Source organism: Schistocerca serialis, chromosome 4 (assembly GCF_023864345.2).
Source record: "Schistocerca serialis cubense isolate TAMUIC-IGC-003099 chromosome 4, iqSchSeri2.2, whole genome shotgun sequence".
In the NCBI taxonomy this organism is placed as follows: domain Eukaryota; kingdom Metazoa; phylum Arthropoda; class Insecta; order Orthoptera; family Acrididae; genus Schistocerca; species Schistocerca serialis.
This window is the reverse complement of record NC_064641.1, coordinates 588,060,981-588,077,309: the sequence shown is the minus strand read 5'-3', so window position 1 is coordinate 588,077,309 and position 16,329 is coordinate 588,060,981. Positions and strand designations below refer to the sequence as shown.

General features: G+C 41.5%; 1 long non-coding RNA gene across 1 annotated transcript in view; it reads left to right on the top strand.

Moving 5' to 3' along the window:
• Positions 1–684: 684 nt before the first annotated feature.
• The window catches only part of LOC126474043 (uncharacterized), a 223,932-nt gene continuing 208,287 nt past the window's right edge, over positions 685–16,329 (top strand). The window contains exon 1 of the long non-coding RNA XR_007586561.1: positions 685–798. This is a non-coding gene — a long non-coding RNA (uncharacterized LOC126474043). The remainder of the gene's footprint in view (positions 799–16,329) is intronic.

Genomic DNA, 16,329 nt, shown 5'->3' with positions numbered 1-16,329 from the left:
TCGTTCCTGCACCACAACCTGTATTGGTATACATATTGGGTAATTCCCTTACGGGGGAGGACATTTTAATTGAAAGTCGCCACTTGGTATCGGTGGATAAATAAAATACTGGAGTGCTGTGTTGTTGAGAAGGGCGACGTAACGTTTGTTTGGACATGCAAACATGTACGAAGCATCTTTCTTCTTATAAACACAGGCACTGTAATTTCGTATTCGATCTTTTAGCGAGCAAGGGCTTTGAAGTACCAGTAAAACCCGATCTGAATAAACAGGACTTCAAATCATACGGTAATTAGATTACGAGCAATTGTCTTTCAGCTTCGGCCTGTATATTCGAATCTAGATGTTCTGAGAAATCGATGAGTTGTGCTATAACTATTCCAAATACTCGTACATTTCAATTTTAACGTAAAACTGAGATACAGAAACCTAGGGCCACTTGCGCACTACACTTCTCACCATTTAGCCCGGTATCTGCAACAACGACAAGACTGCAGTCACTTCTGGTCCAGAGAGGAGACTGAAGCCCGCTGGGGCAGGTGAGGCAGCGAGCGGCCCGTGCAGGCGACAGGTTGTGCACGCGGCTCGCCGTTTATTCCTTCCCATTTGCAGCGGGCTGAGGCGCTTTGTGTCCGACTGCAGAGCTCGCCTCCTCCCTGCGACAGGTTCTGCACGAGACGGGCTGCGCCGGCCAGGGGCTCAGCTCATGGGAACCCGCCGGCCGGCGCGGCAGGTATGTCAACGATTCTCGCAGCTCTCCGCTCTGACCCCTGACCGACGGCTGGCCCCAAACCCGCGGTGAGTCCATCTTCTGCAGTTTCCTCACATTCATTTGACAAAACCACGTGCTTCGCCGTACAGCCGGAACAAAGCTGTAGAGAAAACTTCATCCTGGCTTGCGTAGCGTATGTTGTATTGCTTTTCCAGACATGCAAGCTGTCCCTGCACGAAGGGTCGATATTCGGTCCATATAATAAGCGCTCTAAACTGCATACCTAAAGTGCTATGAGCACTTCCTAATGCAAATTCTTTGCTTTCCGCGTTTTGGGAGGTGGTTGTATGGACCAAAACAAGAAAAAGAAGCCCAATAAAAATGAGCTTCAAAGTGCATACCTTAAGGGCCGTGCGCACTTGTTCATTTTCGCGACTGTCGAACACATACCTTCTACTGTACAATTGCTCTTAGCTCTTAAGGTATGCACTTTAGAGCCATCTTTATTGGATATTTATCTTGTTTTGCTCCATACTAATATCTCTTAAAAGGGTTTGCAGTAAAACAGATTTATTTCACAGTATCGAAGATGAAGTGCTCGTAGCCCTTAAGATGCGCATTTTAGAGCCCATGTTTACTAGGATTTCTTGTTTGGAATGATCATTCCTTTTACATCCCTGAATACTGACCATTCCTCCTGGGACGTCCTGTATTCGGAAGCTTGCAGAAACATATGCAGCGGGGAACACTTTACCGCAACGAAAACGCTACAACTAGCCCGCCGGCCGGAGTGGCCAAGCGGTTCTAGGTGCTATAGTCTGGAACCGTGCGACCGCTACGGTTCCAGGTTCGAATCCTGCCTCGGGCATGGATGTGTGTGATGTCCTTAGGTTAGTTAGGTTTAAGTAGTTCTAAGTTCTAGGGGACTGATGACCTCAGATGTTAAGTCCCATAGTGCTCATAGCCATTTGAACCAACTGGTCCGTTTCTAAAACCAGATAAAATAACAGGAACTGTCACTTCGTTTCAGGCTACGCCGCCATCAATTTTTGTGGACGAACAGCCACTACCTAATTTCGAATCCGTTTAGTACATCAGTTTCACGAAGTCTGTTCCCCTGCCTCAAGTAGTCCTCTACAGAGAAGAAGCTTATAACTGCATTGAACGGTATGTCCATATGTGCACCTGCAGTATAGAAATGGTGCAAGTTTCTCGACAACGCTGTTGCTTCCCGACCAGACCAAGACGTATGTTCTCAATTTTCGTCTGTTTTATGATTGTAATGCTGCCTGCAAGACGAAGAGGCCGATGCTGTAACGTCACGTAACTTGGAAATCACTTTAACATTCCATTACGGGTGACGAACTCATTTATCGTGTCCTTGCGACCGCTGTCTTGCCCCAGACGCTTGGAAGCACACAAGATGCGTCATAATTAATATCGAAAACTGACGCAGATGAAAGCATGCGATGACACAAGCGAGAACTTTCCGGTAAACATCGGTCCGCAAAAGAACCGTTTGTCATAAACAGCGAATACGCCACAACGACCCGTAACTAACTTCTGTATGAAACATTATCCTAGTTAGTTGAAATGCACATGAAGCGCACACTTTTCGATATAGTTCCCGTCTAATTAGTTCATATTTTACCCATGACCTACCGCAAAAACAAATACAATATTACTTCAGCATTACAGTTTATTGTCCACTTGCACCTGTTAAAGGTGTCCTATGTGTAGTTGTCGCATATGCACGTAATACTGCACTAGTCTCTGCAGTGACGTGTGATTTATTTTAAATATCCCTTAATCAGCCCCTAAGTCTTGAGAAGACCGTCCAATCTGCTACTCCAGTTCTTCAACCGTATTGACGAAAGTACTGTTAACTTCACGCCTGAGATAGCGTCAGATAGAAAATTCCAGATGATTGATGACAAGTGATCTTGGAGACGGAGGTGCACGTCCTGCTCCATCTATCCATATTGGACCATACTCGACGTCATATTTGATCTCACGTCAACAACAAAACGTGCATGTGCCCCAGCTTGCTTCTACCACATTCCCCAACCATGAACTGTGAGTGAAATTTGAGCCCAATTAGATGGAAACTTAATCGAAAAGCTTAAATTTCAAATCCATTTCTACTAAGCAGGACAATATTTTATACGTGCAAAATGTGTATACAGCTGAAGTTATCATTATTGCACACAAATATAGCGGCGGTACCGACACCCGTCAGAAGATTATTTGGTGTACATAAATATTTCATATCGTTGTCAGTAGCATCTTGTAACCACATATCTGTATTATCTTTCAAATGACTTGTTCGCAGGCCCATGCTTCCTGGAAGGATTTTTGTTCTGTTTCGTATAATTTCACCTCTGTCAGTTTTCGCTGTTAATTATAATGCACCCTGTATAGCACTGTCTTTCGGATGCAAGTTAAAAAGTCCAACAAAAGCAGCGAAATGATGCAACGTTATGCTTAAGAAAATAAATACGCGAAATTTATGAAGTATGGGAGAGGCAGTGGGTTTCATAACTCAAAGTAATTTATTAATTTCTACTGAATGACGTTTCAGAGCACATGTCTACTGCAAATACATGTAGTGAGCTCATTGAAAAAATGCATTATAATTAGAGCGAATATAAGAAAATTAATTAATTAGTTTGGTAAGAGTATTTTTCACTGAACACGTTCAATGAATAAACGAAATTCTGCTGTGTATGTCGCACAGTTGACTGATATTTCCTTTCTGTCATGCTACAGCTTCATGGCTGCTGTTGTTCCTAATTAACGGGCCGATTTTTTACTTCTGAAATTGCTTCCACCCAAAAACTTAGCCCGGGTTCCCGGGTTCGATTCCCGGCGGGGTCAGGGGTTTTCTCTGCCTCGTGATGGCTGGGTGTTGTGTGATGTCCTTAGGTTAGTTAGGTTTAAGTAGTTCTAAGTTCTAGGGGACTGATGACCATAGATGTTAAGTCCCATAGTGCTCAGAGCCATTTGAACCATTTTGAACCAAAAACTTACAAACAGGAGTAAAGGACGTACATATGAACTTTCCTAATATTAAATTTGAACTTTTTTTAACGTGATTTCAATGTATATATATCTTACGATCAACCTATGGAATCTATATCGAACACCACACCCAAATACTTTACATATAAAATTCACAGCTATTTCGAACAAGTACATTGGATAACTTCAGACGAGGAGAGAAAATGAGTATCAATAACATTTTCCTGAACGTAGTCGTTATATAAACGATGTCAGAGAATAAGTCATTACGATATTACGCTATGGCTTGAAATTTTGGATGGAACTCTTAAGTTGTACGTATTTTCGCACACATATAACCGATTCCCGGGACACAGCCGACTATGTTTCCTGTTGCTGCCACTATTCTTGCTGACTCTGTTCTCCCCCTCCGTGGTTTAGAAATGTCTCTCTGTCCCTTTTTATGTTTGATGCAATTTCTTTTCCGTACCAATTACGAATAACTTGTTTCAAGGTATCGCCGGGAGAAACATTTATGCAGAAACAAACCAATAATGAGGATAAGCCATTGTTTGCACATTCTATTCTCTCTCGTAGTCTTCCGGTACTTTGTCTCAGAGAAGACAGATATGGCAAGACATTACTTCTCACTCAAAATATAATCCATAGTTATCAGTTGCGAAATCTCTGGATGCCGAAATGCTGTTCCTAGCACGGCAACAACTCACATTTTTAATTATTCCTCTTAAATAGCTTTCACATCAAATAGACGTGCGTTCAGATGCAGTATCAAAAACGTCTTTCTTATATCAAGGAGAATAAGCTCCGTCGGTATGTTTACTTAATAATGTTGCCTCTGTTTCAGTCTACAATGTTACATTCCAGAGCCTCTTACATCTACGATTCCGAATTAAAGGAAATTATTATGTTTGTTCTGGTGCTATTCTCTTTTATTATTTTGTTTTAATGATTCTTCTAAATGCACTTTACTTTTAATATCAACGCCAACCTTTGAGAAACAATGACTTAATATCCTCATTTCTTCAGTTAGAAATATTCCTCCAAATTCCTTCGCTGTTGTTAATAGTTTCTTTGCGTAAAAGATTGTCTTTATTGGTTTCTCACTATTAATATTGGCATTTGCTATTTCTAAATAGTTTAAATTTATCGTCTATTTCTAAATATCATGCCCCAGAGAATTACAGCTGGCAACTTCTCCTCCAATTGAATACTTACGCGATCTAATTTTCATAAATAAAAGAAACAGACACACAATCACTCGATTTTTGCATCTTACGATGCGGGTATCACATGAACTGGGCAACTGCTCACCCAGCTGGTTGGGTGACAGAGGAAAAAACTTAAAACAAGAACCAGTACAGGCGTTTGCCACTCTAAGGCTGTAATTACACTGATGAAGACAGCAATTACGAGTATTCAGTTTTTAATTCAGGTAGACTAAAGTCAATTTCGCGAAATTATAGTGAAATTAACATTTCAGGTTACTTGATATACACATTGGATATTGAATTTCCTTGTATAGCTTCTGATAAAGTGTAATATTACGACAGAAAATGATCTGCCGTGGGCAGGAACCGCCATAATTGCTCATCTATAGCCAGAAACCGTCTTATCCCATTTAGCTGTTTCCGTTTGAGTTTTAGACATTTTTATCGGTATGTAATCCCGCTTAATTGCGCTTTTCAAGCGTAGTATCGTAGCAGCAGAAATTCTTACCAGTGTATCTCGTGGTTGCCGAAATTCTTAAGAACTAACGTACGACAGAGCTTACTAGCATGAAATTTCGCTTCATAGTAATGGATGTGGAGAGCGAACAATACGCGTAACCCACAAAGGCGCCGTTAGTACTCAGTAGCTACAACGACCAGAAGTTTTAAAACATGTTGTAGTTTGATTTAAAACTTTGTACTCACCAGTCGATGGCGCAGCAACTTTTACGTCCATTCAAAAAGCTTACCTGCAAAGAAATGAAAACAATTAATTGGTCTGGTTTAATTTCATAGTATTCTGTGAATAATAAATTAATTTTAATATTAGTATTAGTGACGTGCGAAAGCGCTGAACTTCGCTGTTATAATTAAATAGGTAGTAATCATATTAAATGGTTCCTCCTCCTCTGCTCGGTAGAACAATTTATAGCCTGATGACAGCATTGCATGCCGAGCTCCGGTTAAGTACACAAATTAATACTGTACACCGTAGACAAATTTGCGCTTTTATTTATAATTATATTTTAAGTCAATTGTGGTCAATACCTTCGTGTCATCAATTTCCAAAATCATTTAAGACAGTGTCACTTTGTTACCGTATTAACAAGTTACTAATGTTCAAATGCAACAACGTTTTGCAACTGTTGCACGGAGTTTTTCAAATTGGTTATTTTTTCTGTAAAATACGTTAAGAATACTACGTACAGTAATGACGACTTTTATTATTTTTCGTGCGCGAAAGAACATTTGCTGACAAGTATTTGAAACGTTGCGGTACGGTTGCATTTCCCTCAGTGAATGTTAGCTAATAGCGATGACAGAAAATACAGCTTAGTGCCTGAGACTTGACAGGAAACGAGTGAATTATTGTGTTAATTGTTATGACATTTGTCGAATATCATTTCAAGCAACACCGCAGTAGCTGAATCGCATTACAGTAATTACTGTCACGATTTCATACGAGAACAAAAAGAAACAAAAAACGTATTTAACCTTACTTTTAGTGCCTCCTCCATTGTTTAACAATGTCCGTAGCTTGTATATAATTGTAATACGATAACAGTAATAATATGAAAGAGGTCGTTTAACTTAACACTTTCCATACGCCAGATATTCTGCAGGATTTTCACGTTTATCTACCTACACGATGACTAACTGAGCTAACTAAATTGTTCTACTTCTCAGATACCTCAAAGAGTGACGGAAAGGGATGGTTACCCTGGTTGTCCCATTGGTTTCCTATATCTTTTTATTTTCGGCTTCCTCTTCCAAGTTGTAGAGAGCAGCGTTTTGTCTTTCCACTTTAGTTTTATAATGTTAGGAGAAGCACTTGCATCGTTATTGGTACGATCTTATTCCGTTCTACGAATACATCTTAAAATTGGACTTTTTCACGTTTTATATGCCCCTACATAGATGTGCGTCTTGTTTTTGCTCTATATTTTTGTGTTTTCAGTCGATTTCAATAGTTGCTTTAGTCCCACGCCAATTAATTTCAAGTTCCTACCACATCTTAAACAGAAAAGTAATGGCGTCAAGACTATTTTCATATGAAGGAGCAAAACATCGATTACACTCAGAAAATAATTTAGGGCTGTCGTCTTAAGCAGAGTAATTTAAGTGCTTTGAATTTTGAAAGTGAGTAACATCATGCTTTCAACAACACCACAGGCTCGTCTTATGAGTTACCAAAGGACATAAGACACCTGCATCCATGAACGAGTGTTAAAACGTTGTTGGTTTGGTTTCACCTACATGTTTTTGCAATGCAAATATAAACTACCACAGAAGAACCTAAATTGATTCGAAATCTATCAACATATGACTAGTGTAGACTTATTATGTAGTCTTCATAACTATGAAAGGAATCAAGCTTGTCACGTCAAGCAAAAAAACGGCGGTTTTAACAGAAAACTAACACCGTGGAAATTCCGTGTCTTTCAGAAGGGACTAATCTGGCGCTTCTGGAGAAACTAAGTAACATGTAGGTGTATTAATAATTTTTTTATTGTAACGACTGCTGGTAGTCTCTCATGCGATCTCTGACGACTTGAAGGAAATTTCGAGAAACCCATATGAGAAGACGCTCCATTCTTGTAGGATGTCACAAACTGTCATCCAAAGCCTACCACGACAACTTATTCCAGACTCCATTGTCCATGTGATCATGCGGCCATATTGTGATTTACACAGTCTCTCTTCCCAACATAGCAATCATCGGGAAAAGAACTTACAGTTCTTCAAATGTATTGTAGTTAGACGTCTTCCTCAATTCTGCAAATAACAAGGAGTTCCATTAGTAAGACCATGACAGATCCTACCCACTCCCCTAGTTCCCATGGTCATTGCTGCCATTTTCTTTAACAAGACGAGGAGAAGGTGTAGTGTCTTGATTAAAACAAAGCTAAACGTAAATGTAAACAGATTGGAAGTGTGTTGGTTAACACGTCCGATAACGACAGTCCTGCGTTGGAAAGCACCCGCAGTCCTCTAATTACGTGGTTACTCGTGAGTTAAGGCAACTCAAACATCACTACAATGGAATAAGTCTCAAGTGTTCTGTGGTTCGAAGAGGGAAGGAAGAGTATTGTTTATCGTCCCCTTTCCGACGAGCTCACTGAAGATGGATTAGGGAAGGACTGGGAGGGAAATCGGCCTCGCCTTTTTCACCAAAACCATCCTGGTATTTGCCTTAAGCAGTTTTAAGAAACAACACTAAGATTATTGTTAATGTCCCCTCTAGTACTGACATTTAATGTAAGTTTTAGAAAAAACTGATCAGAAATACACAAAGACTAGATTATTGCCCTAGTCATGCTGCTTAGGTAATCATCAAAGTGTTACATGCGTTCAGAAAACCTTTCTTGAAAAGATTCATTTTGCAACTTCATTTGTCTGCAGCTATCTCTTTAGTACTAAGATTAACAGAAATGATTACATTTACAGTTAAGGTTTCGAGGTACACTGTGGTGATGCGTTTGACTAGTATGGCTGGACGTTCGCAGTAGCACTTACTGTCATAGACAATCCCACGCAGTAAACTTACACACATTTTACTGCACATATTGACACATACTTGCGCTTGTCGTATGTGAATCATAAGCCAATCCAGTTTCAGACTATCAGTTAGAGCGACCATGAAAAAAGTTGGCACACACTTCTATGTGACGTGTTCAATACGAGGAGCTCGTAGGAGAATGCGGCATTTCTACATTCACATTACTGGAGCAGTAGGTACTGACAGCTGTAGATATTACCTAACTATCAATTTAAGTCATAGTTGCAAAATACTAACACCAATTATTTGCAAAAGAACGGTGAAACTGTGAAAACCGACGTCGGGGTAGGTTATTTTGGGTTCCGAAGAAATGTAGGAACACACAAGGCAATAATAACCCTACGAATTCTCTTTGAAGATAGGTTAAGAAAAGGAAAACCTACGTTTATAGCACTTGCAGATTTAGAGAAAGTTTTGGCAATATTGACTGGAATACACTTTTTGAAATTCTGACGGCAGCAGGGCAAAACACAGGGGCGAAAGGCTATGTACAACTAGTACAGAAACCAGTCGACAATAATAACAAACCAAAGAAAAATTTGGCGAAGCAATTAAAGTTCAAGGAGCATAAATAAAAATCTGGAAGTTTTACGATGACATTATAATCCTTTCAGAGACATCAAAGGACTTGGAAGAGCAGTTGAACGGAATGGACAGTGCCTTGAAAAAAAGGATATAAGATGAACATCAACAAGGGTAGCGGAAAGTAACAGAATTAAATCACGCGGTGCTGAAGAAAATAGATTAGAAACCGAGACACAAAAGTAGCGGTCGAGCTTTGCTATTTGGGCAGTAAAATAAGTCCCATAAATTTAGACAACATAATCTACGGAGAGCGATGGCCTGTTGCTTATTTAAGTTAAATTGAACAGTCGAGATCGCAACAATATGGCTTTTACATAAGCCGAAACCAGTAAATAAATAAATTTTATTGCAATCTCGACTGTTCATTTAAACTTGAGTAAAATAACTGATGATGGCTGAAGTAGAGAGGATATAAAATGTAGATTGGCAATGGCAAGAAAAGCGTTTCTGAAGAAAAGGGATTTGTCAACACCATACTCTTCTTTCCCTGATTTTTAACCCCTTACCATGCAGTGGATAGTGTTAATCATATTTTCTAAGTACTGATTAAAAAGAGTAGGAGACAGAGAGCAGCCATATCTTACACCTTTTCCTAGTTCTTTCCGATTGGTTCTTTCTCTTCTCAGTTTCATTGACACTACCTAGTTTAATATGATTTAAACATAATCAGTTTATAAGTTATTTGGTTTTCCAGTCCAACCTTTTTCCCCTCATTATAGTTGCTAGCTTATCCCGGGCCAAATTTCCAAATGGTGTAGTCCAAGTCTATTAAACACAATAAACCTCTCTCCAAGACTTAGCAAGAGTCCTGATTCATTTCTTGTGCCTGTATTCCGTCTAAAATCAAACTGCTTTTCAGCCAAATTCTCCTCCATTACCTTTCGCAGCCTTCTATTAATGATTCTTAACACAACCTTGCCTGCATATAAATGAGGCTGATTATCCTATGCTAACTGCATTTCTTAGTTCCTCGTTCTTTGGTTCTGAATCATTACTGTTGTCAGGAAGTCCTCTAGCCATTCACCACTGCTGTATTTTGTTACTTCTTGGTTCAAACATTTTAGTGTTTCTCTGAGGAGATATTGAACAGGATTAGTGAGAAAATGAATTTGTGACACAACTTGACCTAAAAAAGGGTTCGGTTGATAGCACACATTCTGAGACATCGAGGTTCAAATGGTTCAAATGGCTCTGAGCACTATGGGACTTAACATCTTAGGTCATCAGTCCCCTAGAACTTAGAACTACTTAAACCTAACTAACCTAAGGACATCACACACATCCATGCCCGAAGCAGGATTCGAACCTGCGACCGTAGCGGTCGCACGGCTCCAGACTGAAGCGCCTAGAACCGCTCGGCCACTCCGGCCGGCGAGACATCGAGGGACTACCGATTTAGTACTGGAGTGTCTGTGTCGGGGGAGGGGGGGGAGGCGGATTTAAAAATTGTACAGGAAGATCAAGAGATGAATACAGTAAGCATTTTCAAAGAGATGTAGGTTGTAACCGTTATTCGTAGATGAAGAGGTTTACACGTTATGGAGTAACATGGAGAGCTGCATTAAACCAATCTTTGTACTGAAGACCACAACAATAACAGCATTTAATGACGGGCATGTTAACGGCGGTATTGGTGGTGAATTTAGGCTTCCTTCCGTCGGTAAACACTTGAGAAAGGTGTTATTACTTTCATGATCCTCTTGAAGGGTGACTCGAAACGTACGCCAACGTGTTCTGAAATTTTGCGATACTTGTGGTATAAATGCTAGCAGTCGTGGGAGGCATGGGAACCATCCCGGCATTTGCCTGGAGCGATTTAGGGAAATCACGGAAAACCTAAATCAGGATGGCCGGACGCGGGATTGAACCGCCGTCCTCATGAATGCGAGTCCAGTGTTTAACCACTGCGAACCACGCTATGGACACGCCCTGTACGACAGTAACTGGTTCATACGTAACGTGTAGACAGCCAGCCAGTCGGCTGGTGGAATATCCATCCAATTTGGTTGTGGACTGGTCAGCTCCCAGTCCTTATTCAATTAATTCATATTTTTTCCGAGCATATTTTTAGCGACCGGTAAAGTCGACTACCTAGGAAAAATGTTGAGTTATTGTTCAAATCAAGGTACATGCCACGAGTAACTGCAGTAACTCACGCAAGCTTGCACAAATGGTATCCTGAAGAATGCCGCACATGGAAAGAAGACTCATTACTTGTAGGACAAAAATCTCCGTTTACTGTGTAGCCGTCAACTACTGATGATTTACCTGTTAATATAATCAACAAGTTACAAAAAATCATCAAATTGCCATCAGTGAGAAGAAAGAAAGTTATATTCAGAGTATAAAAATTAGAAAAGAAGAGAATTTTTTTATTGTATTACGTAACCACGCTATGGGGGGTTGGGTTGTTTTGGGGAAGGAGACCAGACAGTGAGGTCATCGGTCTTATCGGAATAGGGAAGGACGGGGAAGGAAGTCGGCCGTGCCCTTTGAAAGGAACCATCCCGGCATTTGCCTGGAGCGATTTAGGGAAATCACGGAAAACCTAAATCAGGATGGCCGGACGCGGGATTGAACCGCCGTCCTCATGAATGCGAGTCCAGTGTTTAACCACTGCGAACCACGCTATGGACACGCCCTGTACGACAGTAACTGGTTCATACGTAACGTGTAGACAGCCAGCCAGTCGGCTGGTGGAATATCCATCCAATTTGGTTGTGGACTGGTCAGCTCCCAGTCCTTATTCAATGTCCCACCTAAGAGTCTCCGTAGCTGACTCTTGTCCTGCTCAGGGATTAGGTTTTCAAAAAGTAGCACAGTCTCTTGTTACACACACACATACACACACACACACACACATACACACACACACACACACACACACACACACACACAGAGAGAGAAAGAGAGAGAGAGAGAGAGAGAGAGAGACGAACCAAAACATTATTACTACTGCCTGCGGCGAGAACGGATGCCGCCGGGTGGTAAAATGGCCAAGTGACTAATAACCCGTAAACGGTGATTGACCTCATAACGGATAGATTATGTTTGTACATGTCTGTCACGCTGTATTTGTTTTGCCTGCCACATCATCGTCCTAGTTAGGCACATGCGTATGATTTATCTTCTGGTAAACCTTCCGGGATGTAAGGTCGTGGTCCATGAAACTCTTCAGCTCCTAACGTTTCGTCCAGAGCTGTGCTGGACATCTTCAGAGGGCTGTTTCTCCTCCGGTGAGTCTTACCGACTGACGGGTCGGACGTCTGAGAGCGACTTATATATCATAGAAAGTGGGCGTGACCAGAGTTACACGACCCGTCAGTCGGTAAGACTCACCGGAGGAGAAACACCCCTCTGAAGATGTCCAGCGCAGCTCTGGACGAAACGTTAGGAGCTGAAGAGTTTCATGGACCACGACCGTACATCCCGGAAGGTTTACCAGAAGATATGTCATCCGGTCGTGAAAGCCTTCATACTATGATGCGTATGATTGTTACAAATTAGATTTGTGTTAAGGTATAGATTGGTGCAGGGGTTAGCTAGGACACTGATTCAGGTGTCATTGTGAAGAGCTTGCGTAGCACTACTAAGACCTAAAGCTAGATAACAAAAATATTCGTTGGAATGTAAGTAAAGGTCAGTACTAAACTGAAAATCATAAGAATTGAAGGATACTGTCTCTTATGATTCGAAAATACCCCCGAATTATAGAAAACGCAAATCAGATTAAATCTCGCGCCGAAGGGAATCCAGAAAGCTTAAAAAAACCCAATGCCGAGCGAATGCGAAAGCTACAGCAGTATCGAAAAGGAAACGAAAAAACGGCGCAAAGCGATTAGACGTATCTTCCCCATAGGACATACAATGGCCAGCGACAATCCAGACTTCTGTGTAACCATTATACCTCTCCGTTTAAAGATTGTATTAAAGTAACATTAAATTGCATATTAACAAGAAACACGTACTATGACTAAGTACCTGATTAATGATAACTGAAACCAACGGTGGTATTGTAATCCAAAGTCATTTATTCATAACATGCTACCAGTTTCGACGTCATCCTCAAGCCCCAGGCGTAATCTGCCATCAACGTAAAAATCACAATGACAAAGACCAACGGAGCCTTCACATGAAAACGGTACAACTTATTAAGCATGTTACGCCAGCATGTGCAACCAACAAAGTAGAGTGCAGTGGGGCCAAAAACAACTCGATTCAGTATCTTCGTACCACTAACAAGCCCACCAATGGTCAGACGACAGCTCCGTTGGTCTTTGCCTCTGTGGTTCGTACGTCGATGGAAGATTATACTTGGGACCTGAAGATGACGGACGCTTTTCGGTGTCGAAACTGGTAGCACGTTTCGAATAAACGACGCTGGATTACAATACAGTTGTTGGTGGGTCAATTATCATTATTCAAGTACTTCATGTCCAGTTGTTGCCCCGCTGTCCTCGATGGATTACCAGAGACTTATTACGACTTTATCCCGATTTTTTCACATAACAACTACGATGCGGACGCGAACTGCGCACAAAGAACTTTTTCGTCTTCCTGAATGTTTCACAATTGTTCTCACGAGTATGAGTGAACCACGTTTAGTCCTCGCACTAAGGAGAAGTCCACGGATGTTACTCGGAACTTCCCACTGCCTCAAACGTAGTGAGAGGAGAACCAGGGTGCTACAACGATAAAAAAAGGAGACGACAATGTGACCGGTAATAGATGTTTGCTTCTGCCTCTTTATCTCCGAAGTCGAACACAGTTCTATATGTATTTTGAATCAAATGTGCCGCGATGTTGCCGCGTTGTTTTTGCAAAGGAGAAAATGGGACTACAGACAAGTAAATATATCTGGCTGCCCTGGAGCACCGGTGATTTCTTGGAGCTAGCAGAGATTCGTTTTGCCAGCTGAGGCTGGTGCGTGTGTGCTGTGTGGGCGGGCGCGGCCTCTCCGCCATGCTGCACACGATCAATAGAGTGGCGAGACTGCCAGCTAACGAGCGAGACGTCAGCCTCCGCTAAATACCCGCATTACATCCCGCAAGATCGACCGCACCGTACCGAGGCCGCAAACGCTGCTCGCACTTCCACCAGCGTTTTTTCACGGAAGGTGTTTCTAGAAAACGTTGACTATACTCCATGCCTCCATATCCTGTGCAGTGACCATTATATTCTGATGAACGAACACACAGCGTTTCCGCCTATATTAGTAATTACTATCATTATTTACCTTTTTTTAAGTCTGGAGGTCGTAATGATGACGTCGCTGCAATTCAAATGTTCATTAATTTTAATATTGTTGTTGTTGTGGTGGTCTTCAGTCCTGAGACTGGTTTGATGCAGCTCTCCATGCTACTCTATCCTGTGCAAGTTTCTTCATCTCCCAGTACTTACTGCAACCTACATCCTTCTGAATCTGCTTAGTGTATTCATCTCTTGGTCTCCCTCTACGATTTTTACCCTCCACGCTGCCCCCCAGTACTAAATTCGTGATCCCGTGATGCCTCAGAACATGTCCTAACAACCGATCCCTTCTTCTAGTCAAGTTGTGCCACAAACTCCTCTTCTCCCCAATTCTATTCAATACCTCCTCATTAGTTACGTGATCTACCCATCTAATCTTCAGCATTCTTCTGTAGCACCACATTTCGAAAGCTTCTATTCTCTTCTTGTCCAAACTATTTATCGTCCATGTTTCACTTCCATACATGGCTACACTCCATACAAATACTTTCAGAAATGACTTCCTGACACTTAAATCTATACTCGATGTTAACAAATTTCTCTTCTTCAGAAACGCATTCCTTGCCATTGCCAGTCTACATTTTATATCCTCTCTACTTCGACCATCATCAGTTATTTTGCCCCCCAAATAACAAAACTTGTTTACTACTTTAAGTGTCTCATTTCCTAATCTAATTCCCTCAGCATCACCAGACTTCATTCGACTACATTCGATTATCCTCGTTTTGCTTTTCTTGATATTAATCTTATATCCTCCTTTCAAGACACTGTCCATTCCGTTCAACTGCTCTTCCAAGTCCTTTGCTGTCTGTGGCAGAATTACAATGTCATCGGCGAACCTCAAAGTTTTTATTTCTTCTCCACGGATTTTAATATCTACTCCGAATTTTTCTTTTGTTTCCTTTACTGCTTGCTCAATATACAGATTGAATAACAACGGGGGAGGCTACAACCCTGTCTCACACCCTTCCCAACCACTGGTTCCCTTTCATGCCCCTCGACTCTTATAACTGCCATCTGGTTTCTGTACAAATTGTAAATAGCCTTGCGCTCCCTATATTTTACCTCTGTCACCTTTAGAATTTGAAACAGAGTATTCCAGTCAACATTGTCAAAAGCTTTCTCTAAGTCTACAAATGCTAGAAACGTAGGTTTGCCTTTCCTTGATCTTTCTTCTAAGATAAGTCGTAAGGTCAGTATTGCCTCACGTATTCCACCTGTTTAATACCTGTAAGGAATTTTGCCACCCTCAGATTTCGACACATGTTCATCACGCTATCACTGTTGTAGATGATGTTCCAGTCTTCAGTCCGAAGGCTTGTTTGACGCAGCACCCCACGCTTGCCTGACCTGTGCATGTGTCATCACCGCACAACTGCTGCAACCTGCATCTACCTGTACATGGATACTCTGCAAATCACATTTAAGTGCCTGGCAGAGGGTTCATCGAACCACCTTCACAATTCTCTATTATTCCAATCTCGTATAGCGCGCGGAAAGAACGAACACCTATATCTTTCCGTACGCGCTCTGATTTCCCTATTTTATCGTGGTGATCGTTCTCCCTACGTAGGTCGGTGTCAACAAAATATTTTCGCATACGGAGGAGCAAGTTGGTGATTGGTATTTCGCCAGGAGATTCCGCGGCAACGAAAAACGCATTTCTTTTAATGATGTCCATCCCAAATCCTGTATCATGTCTGTGACACTCTCTCCCAATTTCGCGATAATACAAAACGTGCTGCCATTCTTTGAACTTTTTCGATGTACTCCGTCCATCCTATCTGGTAAGGATACCACACTGCGCAGCAGTATTCTAAAAGAGGTTGGACAAGCGTAGTGTAGGCCGTCTCCTTAGAAGGTCTGTTACATTTTCTAAGTGTCCTGCCAATAAAACGCAGTCTTTGGTTAGCCTTCCCCACAACATTTTATACGTGTTTCTTCCACTTGAGCCTGTATGCTGTATTCGAGCTATGCCCTCTCCCCTCAGGATA